Genomic DNA, 16,295 nt, shown 5'->3' on the forward strand with positions numbered 1-16,295 from the left:
AGAAATCGAAGTCATCACCATTAAAGATGATGAGAAGGAAGAGGACGAAGAAGAAGAAGAGAAAAATAACCGATTAAAAAACGTTCGACTTATCGCAACATGCCTGGCGTGGAAGATTCATTCAAGAACCTGTAATCCTTTTCTTCGCAGACGGGTTCAGACAGGCAGCCTCTTCGGACTTTTCTCAGACGTGTTCAGAACCTCTTCCAACATCCTCTTCTTCTTCTCCAACGTGTCCAGAGATCATGGAGGTCGTAAAACTTCAGCCGGCTCCAGAAATTCCAACATGTTCAAAGGTCATGGAGATAGAATCTCAGTCGGGTCCAGAAGCTTCAACGTGTCCAATAGTCTTGGAGATAGAATCTCAGCCGGCTCCAGACATCGTGGATCCCCCCACTCATCCCAAAGAGACTTTAAGTGTTTCAAGACAACCTGGGTAGGATCCAGCCCTTCTTTTTATGGAAGGATTATATGGACTTAAAAAGTTTGATGGATCCTGAAGAAGAAGAAAATAATACGTATGTGTGGGTCAAAGATTGTTTTGATCAATTATCCTCGGATGAAATTAAACTGTTACGGGATTGCATTTCTGAAATCACATCGGAAATGTAGTAAAACAAAATTGTGTAACAAATTGTAAGAGGGTCATGATAACAATAAAAAAAATATTATATATATACCAATCTTGGTGGCTTCCCATTTCAGAGAGAGAGAAGGTGTAAAACGTTCATTTTCCATTTTCCAGGATGGCAGGATCCCAAAATGACTACCCAATTCAAAGAGAGAGGGTGTAGAGCGTTCATTTTCAGTTTTCCAAGATGGGAGAGTCTCACAATGGCTACTCATTTCAAAGAAAGAGGGTGTAGAGCGTTCATTTCCATTCTCCAAGGTTAGAAGGGGGAGGATCCTAAATGACTTACCCATTTCAAAAGAGAGATTGTGTAGAGCGTTCATTTCAATTTTTTTCAATGTTAGGGAGCCTCAAAATGGTGACCCATTTCAAAGAGAGAGAGAAATCGTGTAGAGCGTTCATATCCAGTTTTCCAAGGTTATTGAGTCTCAAAATGGTTACCCAATTCAAGGAGAGAGAGAAGGTATATAGAGTGTCCATTTCCATTCTCCAATATTAGAAGGTCCGTTTTTCCCAAAATGGCTTTCCGAATTCAGAAACAGCGGGGTGCAGACTTTCAAAGTCCCCAAAAATGGCGTCCCCATTCAAACAGAGTGAGAGGCGTGGTGAGCGGTCATTTCCCTTTCTTCCAAGATGGGGTCGTCCGCTTTTCACAAAATGGAGTCCCCATTCAAACAGAGTGAGAGGCGGGGTGAGCGGTCATTTCCCGTTTTCCAAGATGGAGAAAGAAGAAACACCTAGGATGGAATGACATGAAGGAAAGAGAAGAAAAACGCCATGTTGTCATTTTCTGATAGGGTACCGGTGTTCGAATACTTTTGTGACCGATTGTACTTTCTTGCTACAATTCTGTTCAATATATCTTCAATACTTTTGTTAATTTAACAACATTCTTTGCAATCACTGTGGTGCTTTAAAAAGAGGTTTTTTAGTTAAGCAATAAGAATGATTTTAAAATTAAGTTTTATTTATAATAACTAGCAATTAAAAAAACTTGACTGCATGGAACTGCTGTTGCTGTGTAAAATAAAAAATAAGCTTTCTTTTATGCTTTGAAATAAATTACATGTGGTTAAATCGTCCATTTACAATTTAAAAATGTGGTTAACACACATTCTTAAATTGTAAAAGGACAGGTTTTATGTAATTTATTTGTATAAAATGTATAAACTATGAATTATTTTGTAACATAACTCAAATTACAAAATTCATTCTTATACGTTGAAATTTATTATCTTTTATGTAATAACTGTTTTTTTAATTTAGGTAAAAATTGGATTTTTAGAAGTATTACAAATACAATGGTGACACAAAGGTGATCTGATTGGAGGACTTTTCATTACTTTTTCTAGTTCGTATTTATATTACATTTGGAGAAAAGCATCCAAAACTCAGAATGCTGTTTTTCTTCTTCCATATATGCTATAAAATATTTCATACATTTAAAAGAAAGTGTTTCTTTAGAGTCTTGCACAATTATTTCCATATATCTCAGACTTAACTGACAACATATTCTAAAGTTATTTTTTGAGTATGAATTTAGAGTGTTTTTATTGAAAATTTTGTTAAAGTGTCATTAAGATAAATTTATTTGCACACTCTACACTTTAACTATTTCCCCATTTGACACTATTGAAAGTTTTTATTCATATCTTATGTATTTTACTCTGCTAACTAAACTGAAACAGCTAAAACATAAGTTACTTTGAATATGTTTTACAAAATATAGGCGAAATTTTTATTTAAGTGAAAACGTTTATATACTATTCGAGAACTAATAAATTATCCGAAAAGTTTATATGCGCTGAATGCCGCACGGCTATAAAATCAATCTTTTAAAAAAAACAGCAGACATTCAGCCAGTGTGTGAGATAAACGCGCCAAAATTGGCAGCGCTTTCCCTTACTCGCCAAGAGAAAAAAGTTGGTGATTCAGCCTGGTCTACTAGTCTGGTCTACTACTACTGGTCTAGTAGAGGAGCCTTAGGGGAAAAGGGGGTTCAGTGAACGAGTTCAGTGATAACCTCGAGGCGTCTCGTCTCCATAGCAGCGCCTCTTAAGCTTCGTTCAGAAGGGGGTGTAAAACTTCGTTCAAACGGGGGTGTTAAGGGCATTAGTGGTTAAAGCCTAGCTCCGTTGCCAAGGCAACCAGTCTGTGCAACGTCACAAAATCTGGTTTAGGGTTCAAAGTTTTCAACTTTACGACGAGTTTGGGATAAGCGTCAACCAATCAGAGTGAAGCTAAAACAAAGCGGCGTTCTACAGAAGATTTCTCTGTCACAAAACAAGCAGAGCGAATGCGCGAAATCAATCGGGCAGGAGAACAGCGCGGGAAAGTTGTAGACACATCTACGCATGCGCAAATTTAGCTTCTCTCATTGGCCACGGCTTACACGCCGTTCTCGCAAGTGTGAACGGAATTCCCGTATTTTATGCCTTTATGACTACGCCTCTATGCCCTTTACGCCGCCGTCTGAACACAGCCTTAAGAAATGGTAACGCAATTTTATGCGCTTTCCAAAGTGGCTGTGGGTCTTTTTCTAGATGACACAATTCCTGGATGATAAATAGGCAATGAATGGAGAACGGAGTTACCGATTGAAGGAATCTTTTTGAAAAAATTAACCGAAAGTCGCTGTATAAATCGATTCAAGGGAAGAATTTTGGCTGCATTATGAATGTCATCGTTCGAGACAAATCAAGGAGCTTTATAGATTTGCCGAAGCACAATATTTAGGAAAATTTAGATATATTTCCTGTTAATAATTGCTACAGGGCCCCACACGGGACTTGCGTAAGTCAGAACAGGCCTTATCATTGATTTATAGCTGTTGTTGATCTTGTTTTTGGTGGACAGGTCGCCTTTTTCTAGCGATAAAAGTCAGTAATTGGGATTGAATCAAGTGTCACTCCTAGATACTTATAAGTAGGAACACAGGAAATTGGTTCTCCGAAGAATTGCAAATTAAGTAAATTGGGATAAGTTCTTCGGATAAATAAAGTGGCGGCCCATTTTGCGACATTAATTTTGATCTTCCACAGTCCGAGCCAGAGCTCTAGCCTTGAAAGATAATTCTGCAGCTCAAGGATTACTGTGGTAGTGTTGGAATGTTGAGAGATGATGACTGTGTCGTCGTCTGCAGATAAAAGTAGATCGGCATTAGGTGATTTAGGAATGTCATTTACAAATATGTTGAACATTTGAGGCGGAAGTAAACTTCCCTGAGGGACGCCGGTATAGATTGGGCGGGCAAATGAGTATTCGTGTCTAACTGGTACTCGAAAGGATTGAATATTTAATGAATTATTACCTAATAACGTCAAAAAACATCGGAGAAAATTTAATGTTTTAATACTTTCCCAAGTTTTAGATTAGAACATTTTGATGTCTTATCTAATCCAACATATATTTTTTAAATGTCTGCAATTTGGCTTTTGAAGCCGTTAGCCGAAAAATTGATTTACAATTTCGGTACCCTGGCGTTGAGATTTCTAAATTGCGAAATGCACTTGCGAGGGTGTAATTATTTCGCTACGATGTATAATCCGTTCTCCCTTAGTAACAGCTATTGAATAGTATCTAGGCTATTTTGCCGGCGTTCTAACTAGAATTTTCTATATTGCGTTGAGGGAAATAGGTGTGGAAAAGAAACGGTGTGTGCCATTATTTCGTGCTTTCAGTTTCTTTTATTCTGCTTTATTTTGTACTGTGTAATTTGCGTGTTTGATCTCCAAGGTAAGGTGGAATTTCTAATTCTAAAGTTTTTCCGTTTATAAATTTTACTGTATCCCCATTTATCAAAAACGTATTCTGATTGCGCTGATTATCACTTTATATAAATGACCTGCTTTAATTTTCAATACTATTTGATAAGACTGAGTTTATTTAATAATTCAATAAGATTATTAGTGGTATTTGAAACGAAAACTATAATAGATCTAAAATGCTGAGGTTAAAAATTTAAATGCTTTATTAATAAGAATATTTTTTGCATCGTGTCATGCATAGATTTCTTATTTCGTAGTAAAATATTTTATGATTGTAGTTTTTTTTTATTTTTATGGTAGCCACTTTTTATATGCTTAGATGGATTTTAAACATGCTTATTGTATGAAGTGTTGGATTTTTAGTTTCAGACAGATTTGTCATTTAATTAGTGTTTGATGTGTTAGCCCATTTCACCTTGCGTGAACGAATATTAGTATTCCTTTATTAATTATTAAGATTTTTTTAGTTATTAAAATTAAGTTTATAATTGGGAAGATTCAGTGTAACCTTTTCTACTGCTTCGGTTTTCCGTCTCGAGAAAAAAATCCTTTTTTTTGTTTTGTTATAGCTTTATTGTGTGATAAAGTTATCAATAAAGGACCTTGAATTTTCCTAATTATTCAAAAGGCATTAGTACGTATAAATGGTTACGAAATTTAAAGCAAATATTTATTAATCATATAGAAGATTATAATTAAAAAACGTACTTGTTACACAAAATGATTTTTCACAAATTCAAATTTTTGTTGTTTAAAAATTGTGTGTCAAATGAGAATTATATATTGCTAAACTGAGTATTATTATTTGCAAACATAATTCACTACAGTAATAATATAAAATTACTAGTCATTTTAATATTGTATTCGCTAGTCAAATATCATGTGTGGGTGTAATTACTTTGGTTATGAATATCTAGCATGTTGTTTGTTAGCTATTATCTGCCTTCGAGTGCATTTTCCGAGATAATTCATTGATGCCATATAGCCAGAGCAGTAAGCATCACATGCATAAACAATGCAAATCAGAAACTGTATTATGTCTACTAGCTAAACTGAATGAGCGAACTAAGAAAAAACGATTTTATCAACTCTAAGTTGCCCCCAAATGCAGTAGCTAAATGGGTGTTTCACATGCTCACAGCAGTGGGCACTGTATTCTAACTTAACGTACTGCCACCTGTTGGAATTTCAGTATATAAATATACAGTTTAACAGTTTTAAGAATAGCTAATGCTACAGTCCAAATACGAAAGCTAATACATAGTTTTATGTCGTAAAGTACAGTAAAAAAATAACGTAAACATTATAAAGGACATAAACTCATCCACTGTGTTACAATCTTACTTGCTCTTTAAAAATAATTCAATTTTCAATGTAAAGTGCAATTTTCAATTGAAACACAGTAATGCAACCCTAAGCATTGCTATCTTTGATAGGCAGTAAGCAAATTTTACTAATGCATTGAATATACATGCATTTACTAATGCATTGAATTTACATGCATTTACTAATGCATTGTTTACCCTATTTGATGTTTTCAGTGTAACACTCTGGTTTTATTAACCTAAGTAAAACTTCTACAATTTTAATTAAAGACTCTGAATGAGGAAAGATTGTCTTCCTTTAACACAACTAACACATCTTCTTTGAAATTTTCTTTATTAATAAACTATTTGGTGCACTGTTGAAGATAATTTAAATAATCAGTTTGTCAACTTTTCCAAATACCTTGAATGAACTTGATAATAATATTCTATTTAGGAAGTCTGTTACTTGTAAGACAAGACAGATCAAGTTCAGGACATGAAGTGATTGAATACTGACTTAAAAAATACATAGCATTAAGACCTCAAGATTATTCACATCTGTAGATAAAATTGGGTGAGAGTCCAAAATTTTTCTAAAGTCAATTTGTAATTGCCGATTGTATGCTGAAGATAGTGGCTGATCTTTGGAATATGGTAACTGGTAGTTTGGTGACATTTTGGAGGCGATAAAGGTTACTACCTAGGACTTTGGTAATAATGTGAGAAGCACTCAGTTCCGATTACGCATTATTTTGTGTGAGGGAAATGATAGATCATGAGATATGTCATGTGACATTAATGGACGAATTACAGTTGTTTAATCGGAAAAGGTGGGAAATCTGGAAATTTCGTATTTAGCTATATTCTGTGTTGTGTGAAACGTGACATTAATTGGACAAATTATAGTTCTTTAATGGGAAAAGGGGGTTAATTTGGAAAAGCTTCATTGTGTGTTGTGTGAAATAGTGTTGATTAATTTTTGGGGTTGATCTTTACAATATGGTAACTGGTAGTTTGGCGACATTTTGGAGGCGATAAAGGTTACTACCTGGCACTTTGGTAATAATGTGAGCAGTACTCAGTTCCGATTACGCATTATTTTATGTGAGGGAAATGAGAGATCATGGGATATGTCATGTGATATTAATGGACGAATTACGGTTCCTTAATCGGAAAAGGGGGGAAATCGGGAAATAATCTGGAAATTTTGTATTTGGCTTTACTGTGTTGTGTGAAACAGTGTTCGTGAATTTTTGGATCCCATGGCCGTAACTAAAGTGAATTCCAAATGGATATTTATGTATGTATTAATTTAATGTATGTGCTCATTTATATTTTAAGTAGTGTTTTTGAATTTAATTATATTTAATTAAATGATAGTTATTTTGTGAATTTTATGTTTGTAGGAATTTGGTATACGTTTTAGTTGAAGTAAACGTGCATGGAAATTATTTAAATATCTGACACTAAGTATTTGTAATGGTTGCAGTATGAATTCGTTGGTGACGTGTATAATGAAATAGATGATTTAGAGGTAAAAGTTTTTGGATATTGTATTTATTTTATATGTGGAAATGTTCATTACTTTTTCGCGATCAGGTAATTTCATATATGTTCTTTTTACCGGGTTTAAAGATTGAGAAAATTGTCATGTATTTTCGTGAAATTTTTCTAATTTATGAGAAAAAAGCAGTGTACATGGATATAGTGAAGAGTGTGCGCAATGCCATTTTTGTGCAATTCTGGGATGTTTTTTTAAGTAAAAATAAGTCAGCGTGTACATGGTTTATGTGTATGTGTTATTTTGAAAAACGCGTAAGGAGTATGGTATTGTGCACTTTTTCCCAATTTTGCAGTGAATATTTGTCATAATTAAGCAGTTTTGTTAGATAAAATTTGTAGCATAAGTGTAATTCGGCTAGTAGATTGTTGGAAGAAGTGTTCAGTAGATAAAAAGAAAAGAAATATGTTTTTACTTCGTGAAGACAAAATGGCGGCGGGAAAAAAAAGTAGAAAGTTGCTGTAGGAGGGTTGGTCGCCAAATTTTCGCCAAAAAAAAACGCCAAGTTACCATAATGTAAAGATCAACCATTTTTGGATTGCATGGTGCTATGTAAAGTGAATTCTAAATTTTTAATGCGTTTATCTGATAATAATAATAAGTTGAGATTGTGTGAAAGGAAGGATATTACAAGTTTAAATGGCAGTGCAAGAAATATGGTGAAAATGGACATTTTGTGAAAAGGAGTGTAAGGAAGGGTACGTGGTTTGCTGAAAGTAGTTTGAGTATAGGTGAAATTTTATTAATTTCTTATTACTTGGTGAATAGACTTCCAGTTGACTACTGGATTTAGGATTTAGAAATTAGCAGTAGTACTGCAGCGACGTAATGAAGATTCTGAAGAAGATTAGGTAAGTTAGTATTTTTAATCATTTGAGGATATTATTTTTATGCTTTGTTTTAAATGTAAGGAGTAAATAAATTAAAATGGTATTATTTGAAAATTGTTATTGGCAATGATTTAGTTTAAAGTAATTAGGATTGTAATCTAATTTTTATTAATTTAATGTATGTGCTTATTTATATTTTAAGTAGTGTTTTTTAATTTAATTATATTTTAATTTAATGATCGTGATTTTGTGAGTTATATGTTTGTAGTATTTTGGAATATGTTTGAGTGGTATACGTTGAGTATTTTCATGCATTTTCGTGAAATTTTTCTAATTTAAGAGAAAAAAGCAGTGTACATGGATATAGTGAAGAGTGTGCGCAATGCCATTTTTGTGCAATTCTGGGATTTTTTTTAAGTAAAAATAAGTCGACGTGTACATGGTTTATTTGTATGTGTTATTGTGAAAAACGCACAAGGAGTTTGCGATTGTGCACTTTTTCCCAATTTTGCAGTGAATATTTGTCATGATTAAGCAGTTTTGTTAGATAAAATTTCTAGTATAAGTGTAATTTGGCTAGTAGATTATTGGAAAAAGTGTTCAGTAAATAAAAAGAAAAGAAACATGTCTTTACTTCGTGAAGACAAAATGGCGGCGAAAAAAAAATAGAGGGTTGCTGTAGCAGAGTTGGTCACCAAGAAATCGCCAAGTTACCATAATCCAAAGATCAACCAAGATAGTGTTTAAATGACTTAATTCCTACTTCCCATAAGCTTCCCAAATCTAGTTGCCAGGCTGGAATCAGATTCCAGATTATACCTCCAGATGTTAAGAAATTTGCCATATCTAAATGAAATTTCAGGACTAAGCTGTTTAATTTTTTCAGTTCTAATTTTTCACCAACTTTGTTAGTACCATTATCTGACATTATATAATATTACATTTTCTATGTCCAGGACTAATAGTAAGTAGTATATTCTTTTAATGGTAGCGAGTAAGGCATCTGTAGTTAAATCAGTTATTAGCTGTAAATGTGTTACTTTAAGTAGCTAAACATATAAATATAGCACCATACAACTTTCCATAATTACCTTTTCTCTGATTTTTATGCTTGACAAGAGAAGGATCTGAAAACCAAATTCACAAGCATTAATTACTAATCCCGGGTACTTCCTTCACCAGGTAAATATCTCATAAGTAGTTCACTTACAATTGGTTTAACCTTAAAACAGATCACACATTTATATACAACCTTTCAAGCTATATCTTGACCATTACTAAACCAAATTTACTGTGAAACAGGCGTTATAAAGCTTGTCCCCAAGAGGAAAATATTTAATATGTTAATTCTCAAAAGCTAATCTAGTAAATACCTTTAATATTACATAAATAATCATAGACCATTTGATATTGCATAAGAAAATTATTGATTGTAATTAAGATAACTACACTGCTCTCCAAAAGGTAAGGGAACAGTATGCTTTTCAAAGCTCACCATTACAAAAATGTCAGTAACGTTTAAATTGACAGTTCGTATGCATGATAGTAACGCATGATGTATAAGTTTAAGAAAATATATGCAAAAGCAATAGCACTTTTATTTTATAGAAAATCATCCAAATGGATTCAGATATGGACAAAATGGATATTTCCACTCAAATGTGATACTTGAAAATTTTCGTAATTATAATACTTCCTTTATATTGTAAAATGCAGTAATAAAATATTACCTAAATGGGAAATCTTAAATAGATGAGAATTAGTACCAGAATTCCACAGCTATACTTTTAAGAAGTGGTCGTAAAAAAAAGTGGTTCGCTGAGAACTTCGTTCTAAAAGTTCAAGCAATAACTAAAACATTTTCGAATAAATTGTGTGTGAAAACTGTATGTCCTGTCGTTCAAAAGTAGTGGACTGTAAATTCACTTGATGTTCCCTCAGTGTAGAACCCAAGAAACCTCAGAGTCATAATGTTGACCGAAACTACTTTATTGGCTTTCAAACATTAAGTTGGCTGAGGAACGGCGAAGAACTCTTTGAAATCTTCGACTTCAGTAGCGGCTCACCAAGTAAACTCAGGAGAACCTCTGCTTAGTTGAAACTCACCGCAACTTAAAAGCTCTAAACCCGAGCTTTACGATCCTAACAAATTTGTGTCTGGGCCTCTCCTCGGTACAAAGGGAGAAATACAATTTGCGTAACATAGAACTAAAATATTTAATCCTTTGCGGCGCACTGTACGTTAAAGTCGGAATTTCAGCAAGAAAGCATACTTATATAGGAGTTGGAGAAAAAATGCAAGAATTGAAATTTTTGTTTACGAGTGTTGATCTTCAGTTGTTATTAGAGTTTGGTGGACAATATCTAAGAGAAGTCGTTTGTCCGATTCATTGAAGTGGCGGACGATCAGATGGATGGAAATGAGGATGTCACGAGCTGATACTGCTAGACGTCTCAATGTCTCTCGTAGTGTGGTTCATCAACTATGGAATCAGTTTGAATCCTAGGATTCTGTGTCTAAAAGACGTGTTCCTGGCTGACCTAGAGTTACAGCACCTGCGGGAGACCGTTATTTAGCTCTTTCGGTCCGAAGGAGGAGTAACATTACTGTGCCTTACCTCATGGCAGATTATTTAGTGGCAACAGGAACAAGAATCTCGATTACTACAGTGTGCAGACAGCTGCACAATACAGGTTTGTATGCAAGATCACCTCTTATTTGTGTCCCCTTGACCTGAGAACACAGAAGTGTTGGTTTATGTTGGGCAACAGAACATGTCTCCTGGACTAGTCAACAATGAGCATCTGTTCTCTTCACAGACAAGTCCAGGTTTACATTGGAGAGTGATTCAGGTCGTCAGCTGATCTGGAGGGAACAGCACACCAGATACAACCAATCCCACATTGTGGAAAAACACAGACAGGGGTGGTAAAATAATGGTTTGGGATCTCTCTCTGTGGTCACACTAACCTGCATATGTTCCATGGAGGAACTTTGACTAGTGTGAGATATCGAGACGAGATCCTTGATCCAATATATCCGGCCATATGCCGCTGCTGTTGGTCTTGGATTTCTTCTGATGGATGACAATGCGTGACTGCACCGAGGTCGGGTTGCTGAAGAATATCTTGAGGGTGATGGCAGGGCTAAAAGAAAAAGAAGGGCTGGGTGACAAACCCCTTGACGGAAACGATGCCGACACGAACCCTGTTGGGGAGGTATGTGGCATCACTGGGTTCTTCACCTCACCTACTGACCAGACCTTCATGGTAGAAAAGCTTAAATCTTTACTTCTTACATTCTTTGAAAGAGGTTTCTTTTACTTGAAAATTACTAAAGATACTTTTAAAATAAAATAGTATTTATAAAGTGTTTGTAACAGAAAATATTGAAAAAAATGTTGCTCTGTACCACTCTTATCTGCGGTAATACGTATTATTACATTATTTTTTCCTTCCGTTTCGATTCGTTTAGTCCTTTCGTTATTATATTTATTCCGTTCGTTGCGGGTATGTGTAGATTTGGAGTGAATAACGATGGCACTTGATGAAGTATCAAAACACACTTTATTTAGCCAATATTAATCAGGACAGCTCCAAAGTCACGTCTTACAGTCTTCGAAGATCTACTATACACTCGCTGGAACTATCAGTGACACAGCTTACAGGTTATCAGGCTACAACGGTGAAGACAGCTTCACTGCAAAGCACCAGAGTATAGCTCCCGACTCTGCTCGGTCGTTCTCGGAACTCCACATAGTCTCGAACACTCCACAAATCGCGATGCACTCGATGACACACAGAGCACAGCTCATGACTCTTCGGTTCAGTCGTTCCCGGAGCTTGACGATGCATTAATCGCGATACACTGAGAGACTCTTTTGATGTACTCGACGAACCACTCGCTGCCCGGCTGTCAACTCGATCGACTCCGCACGGACTGACTAACTCGAGACACTAACTATCCACATTCCAGCAGGCTTTATATAGCTTTTGGCTTGTGTTCGAGAACATTCTGGGCTAAAGAATTCGTTCCAGAAGGTTCTCCATCCGTCCATGGCATATCGCCAATTTTGTCGCCACATGGATGATATCTTGCCAAATTTGGCAACCCTGCCTTCCCTTGTCATTTTATGGCAACCTTAAACCTGCTTTGCGGAGAAGCTATCTTACCGCGCCTGGACATTTCGTAACAGAATCATAATACGAAAGAAAAAAACGTGATATTTCACCTATTTCTGTAAAGAAACGTTCAGCAGACAACAGAATGGCTGCATAAGTGTTGCACAACAAGCATACTTTTTTTTTTTTAAAGATATATATCAATGTTCAGTTTTCTTACTTAGATGACTTTCCAAAACTTTTTTTTTTCCTTTTCATTATTAACGTTTTGATGTTTACTTTATTTATAAATATCCTGTTCTTGGCGATTACAGCGCACATAAAATTCGATTCAACAGCAAAATTATAAAATATTTAAAAGTATCATATCTTCAAGATTTCCGATAGACAGTCTCGCGCGCTGGACATAAAAATGCTTTTTTCCGTACAGTGTTGCCACTGCTTGCTTTGTAATCGTTGAGTTCGTTAATTAAAAATTCGTTTACAAATATAAAATAAGTTTTACAAAATATAAAATGGATAATAAAACAATTTCAAAATTCAAAAATCGAGCTTCCAGGTGCTCATGGTCGAGTGGAGGATAATGTTATTCAAAATTTGATGGCTCTCTATACAATTTTTTTTTCGCATTTCGAGAAAATGCATACCTTCATGCAGATTCTTCATTATTTAAATTTCTTTAAATATAATATTGATTGATAATATTTGGTGTCAACAATTTGAAAAGCATACGCCATTTACAGTGATTGAACGATAAATGCTGTTTCGAGACAATATCCAATTTGTGACCAACTTCCCCTTAAAGCTAAAAACTAATCAAGAGAATGGAAAATTATGGAAAATGAAAATGTATCTTTAAAACATATATACTGAAACACAAATAAGTACGATAATGAAACAAAAGTGAATTAAATTGTCTCCAGATGGCATTTTAGAGAGCATATTAATCAGATCATTATCTGTAAAATCATAGGTAGATATGAGCCGTTTTCCCTTAAGCCTTCATGGAGGTTTAAGAAAATTTTTGAAAATGTATGGGAAAAATTAAAAATCTTATTCCTAAACTTGAAAAACGTTTTCTCTCCATCAATGAGGACACGTTGTTCCCTTTGTTTTCCCACGTAAGAACACCTTTTATTTTTTATATTTGCCTCTTATGAACGTTTATAAGAGTTCGACACTTGAATTGGAAAGCATCCCTTATGTCGGTAAGAAAAGCTGACCAGAAAATAAGTAAATGGAAATAAATTATGTAAATTAATTCATTTTATTACATAAAAAGTAATATTTTAAATCATTATTTAGGTTTATTATTCACATAATTTGTTATATGATTTATTTTATGTACTTTTTAGCTATTTATAAGACTATGCAAAATTAATCACGGAATTCTGCGTAGAGATAAACTAGCATTAGAATACACACTTTTAAAATATAAGAATACACGAGTATACATAAGAAAGTATATAAATATCAATTTAAAGTTTTCTTATTATTTTATGAGTAATAAACGATACATAGTAATCCTGATAATAGTCTATGCCAAGGCTTATAAAAATCTGATTAACTCATTTCCAGTGATAGTTGAAACACAAAATTAAATGAAGCGAAATTTGTTTTGCTTTAACGTATTGTGAAATTTATAATTAATTAACTTTTAATCAGATGGGTTTGTAAGGTCTTTGCATGTATTCTGAAAATACGTTTTAATAATTTTATTTACCATTTCCATAATACAGTTTGTGACATTATTTGAGATATTTTAACTCAAAAATAATTCTTGGTAAATATAGAAATTTATCAATGTTTTTTGTCGATGGAGTACTATTTACATTTCAAAAAATATTGTGGGAAAAGTTAACCATATTTAATGTATATTCGACTTTAAATATTAGTTTAAGCTTATGTTTTATGCATACTTTAACTTAATTAAATGTGCCATAGCTACATTACTAAGTCAAATATAAATGTATATATATTGTAATTTCATGAGATAAAATCTCTTGCTCATATTATTTACCAAACAATTCTTCAAAACCTTTTGATTTTCAAGGAAATACTCGAGCAGCCGAAATCAGAATAAGACACTCTTAAAACAGCAAGTGAACCCAAGTACGTGTTCAGTTTCTTCTTCCGATTTCAGCTGCGAGAAGCTGAAGAACCAGCCATTTAACCCTGGGGTAACGGTATAGAGCGGATTGAATGGACAGCTCAATCTGCAGAACTGAATCCTATAGAGCATTTTTGAGACTATCTTGGGAGACAGGTTGCTGCTTTAAGTCCTCCTCTAATGTTGTTAGATGAACAAGGATTACTCCGTATCTGTCGTTGCTTCCCATTTCACTGACCGACAACTTAATTGACAGCATAGAACGTCACTGCTGCCAATATATTGCAGCTAGTGATGGACACATTCCTTGTTAGAATCCATTTTTTGTAGTGTTACCACCTCATTTTTTCTCAAAAAACTGTTATATACGGTTTCTCCAAGACTGGGTTTCTCTGCCAAGAGTGCAATGTTTTGTAATAATTCATGTTTGTATTGAACTTTAGAACCATTCTATGTTGCATTCATTAAAGAAGTGTTCAGTGAACGAGTCCTGTAAATTTCTTGTTTCTATGTTGCTTCATTCTTAGACAAAAATACATGCTGTTCCTTAACTTGTGAAGTGCAGTGTATTTCTAAGTTTGCCTCTTACTTTCAAGAGAGAATCCTCAAAAGAAAATGGACATAAAAATTTATAATTATTTTTAGAAGAAGTAATATAATTATTTTCTAGGGAGAGAATATGCTTCCCAAATTGTTGTGTTTGTACATACATAGTGATGATTTTTTTCAGCATCATTCAGTTCTGTAACAGAGAACCTGTAATATTTTTTCCTTTAAATTGGCTATAAATATGCTATCAAAACTTAATACACATATAATGTGAACATAGTTATTACTAATATTAAGAATATGATCTAAAATAGGTGATTTAGCGTTAACATTTAAATTAACTGACTGGTTATATTTTAATTTCATGATGTATTTTACATTAGGCATATCGGATGAATCGGAGACATTATTTCTTAAGGCTTCATTTTTTCTTTAGTTAAGAATGTTAATAAATAATTATGAAGAGTAATCAGTAAATAATTATGAAAAAGATCCTTAGGTTCAGCTCCACGTGATATTACATCAATTGGATTATTACGAGTGCTAACATGACACCACTGATAAATAGCAGTCATACTATGAGTAATAGACACTCTATTAGCAATAACTGTCTTAATGAGGTTCCATCTTAGGCCTTGCTAACACTATTGAAGAATCAGTGATATAATATACCCTGCCTATGGGTAGTTGAAAGGCGTGTAATGAGCTTTTCATTAGTTTCCAACAGTACTGCACCAGACAGTCGCAAATGGGAAATAGTAATTATTTCAGAGTTGAAATACAAGACTGGCTGTAGAGAAGTCAGTGAACATTCATTCAGAATTATTCTGTTCTTCAGGAGTTAAGTATTATTTGAACCCATATATTTTAACTTCATTCCACTATGTTCTAGGAGATAGACTGTCTGTAACTCCCCGTCTTCTTGCAGCATATTAGCTCCAGTGATAATGTAATCTATGTAACTGTCCTTCAGTATGATTCTTGAGGCACAGTGAAATTAAATTTGCTTCATGTATTGGTAACTGCTTCAGGACCTATGTTGTGAGGAATGGTGCACTTGCTCTTCCGTTTGTTACAATCTTAAGATGATAGTCTGCACTGCATTATCAGTCCATTCTTTTCATAAGGTCAACTTCAGGTTTCTTTGAGGTGGTTCAATATGTATTTGTCTATTTGTCTTCTGAACCTCAGCTCCTAGTGCATTGCTGGTCAATATTTTAATTTTTTTAACTTAGTTTTCGTGTGATTTAAATCCGTATATTTCTTGATAAAACTCTGATGCAAGGTTTTCAGATTCGAATTGCTTTCTATGACATATTACATTCTTTACACTTGATGTCATAATTTCAACAAGTTTTTTTTTGTATGCTCCCTTCCCTAGTGGGTAATTGTACTACATTATCATTCATCATTTTGTC

The 16,295-nt window shown here is 34.1% G+C and overlaps 1 protein-coding gene across 2 annotated transcripts in view; it reads left to right on the forward strand.

Annotated features, from left to right (window-relative positions):
• Positions 1–4,157: 4,157 nt before the first annotated feature.
• The window catches only part of LOC118191091 (peptidyl-prolyl cis-trans isomerase FKBP4-like), a 118,997-nt gene continuing 106,859 nt past the window's right edge, over positions 4,158–16,295 (forward strand). Inside the window, exon 1 of one of the 2 annotated variants that reach the window (XM_035361887.2) lies at positions 4,158–4,284. The gene's annotated coding sequence lies outside the window, so the exon portion shown is untranslated. Of the gene's footprint in view, positions 4,367–16,295 lie in introns of both variants that reach the window. The other variant, XM_035361888.2, reaches the window with a different exon arrangement.

Source organism: Stegodyphus dumicola, chromosome 10 (assembly GCF_044657685.1).
Source record: "Stegodyphus dumicola isolate Sdum_Otavi_A_Nest chromosome 10, ASM4465768v1".
Taxonomy (NCBI): Eukaryota; Metazoa; Arthropoda; class Arachnida; order Araneae; family Eresidae; genus Stegodyphus; species Stegodyphus dumicola.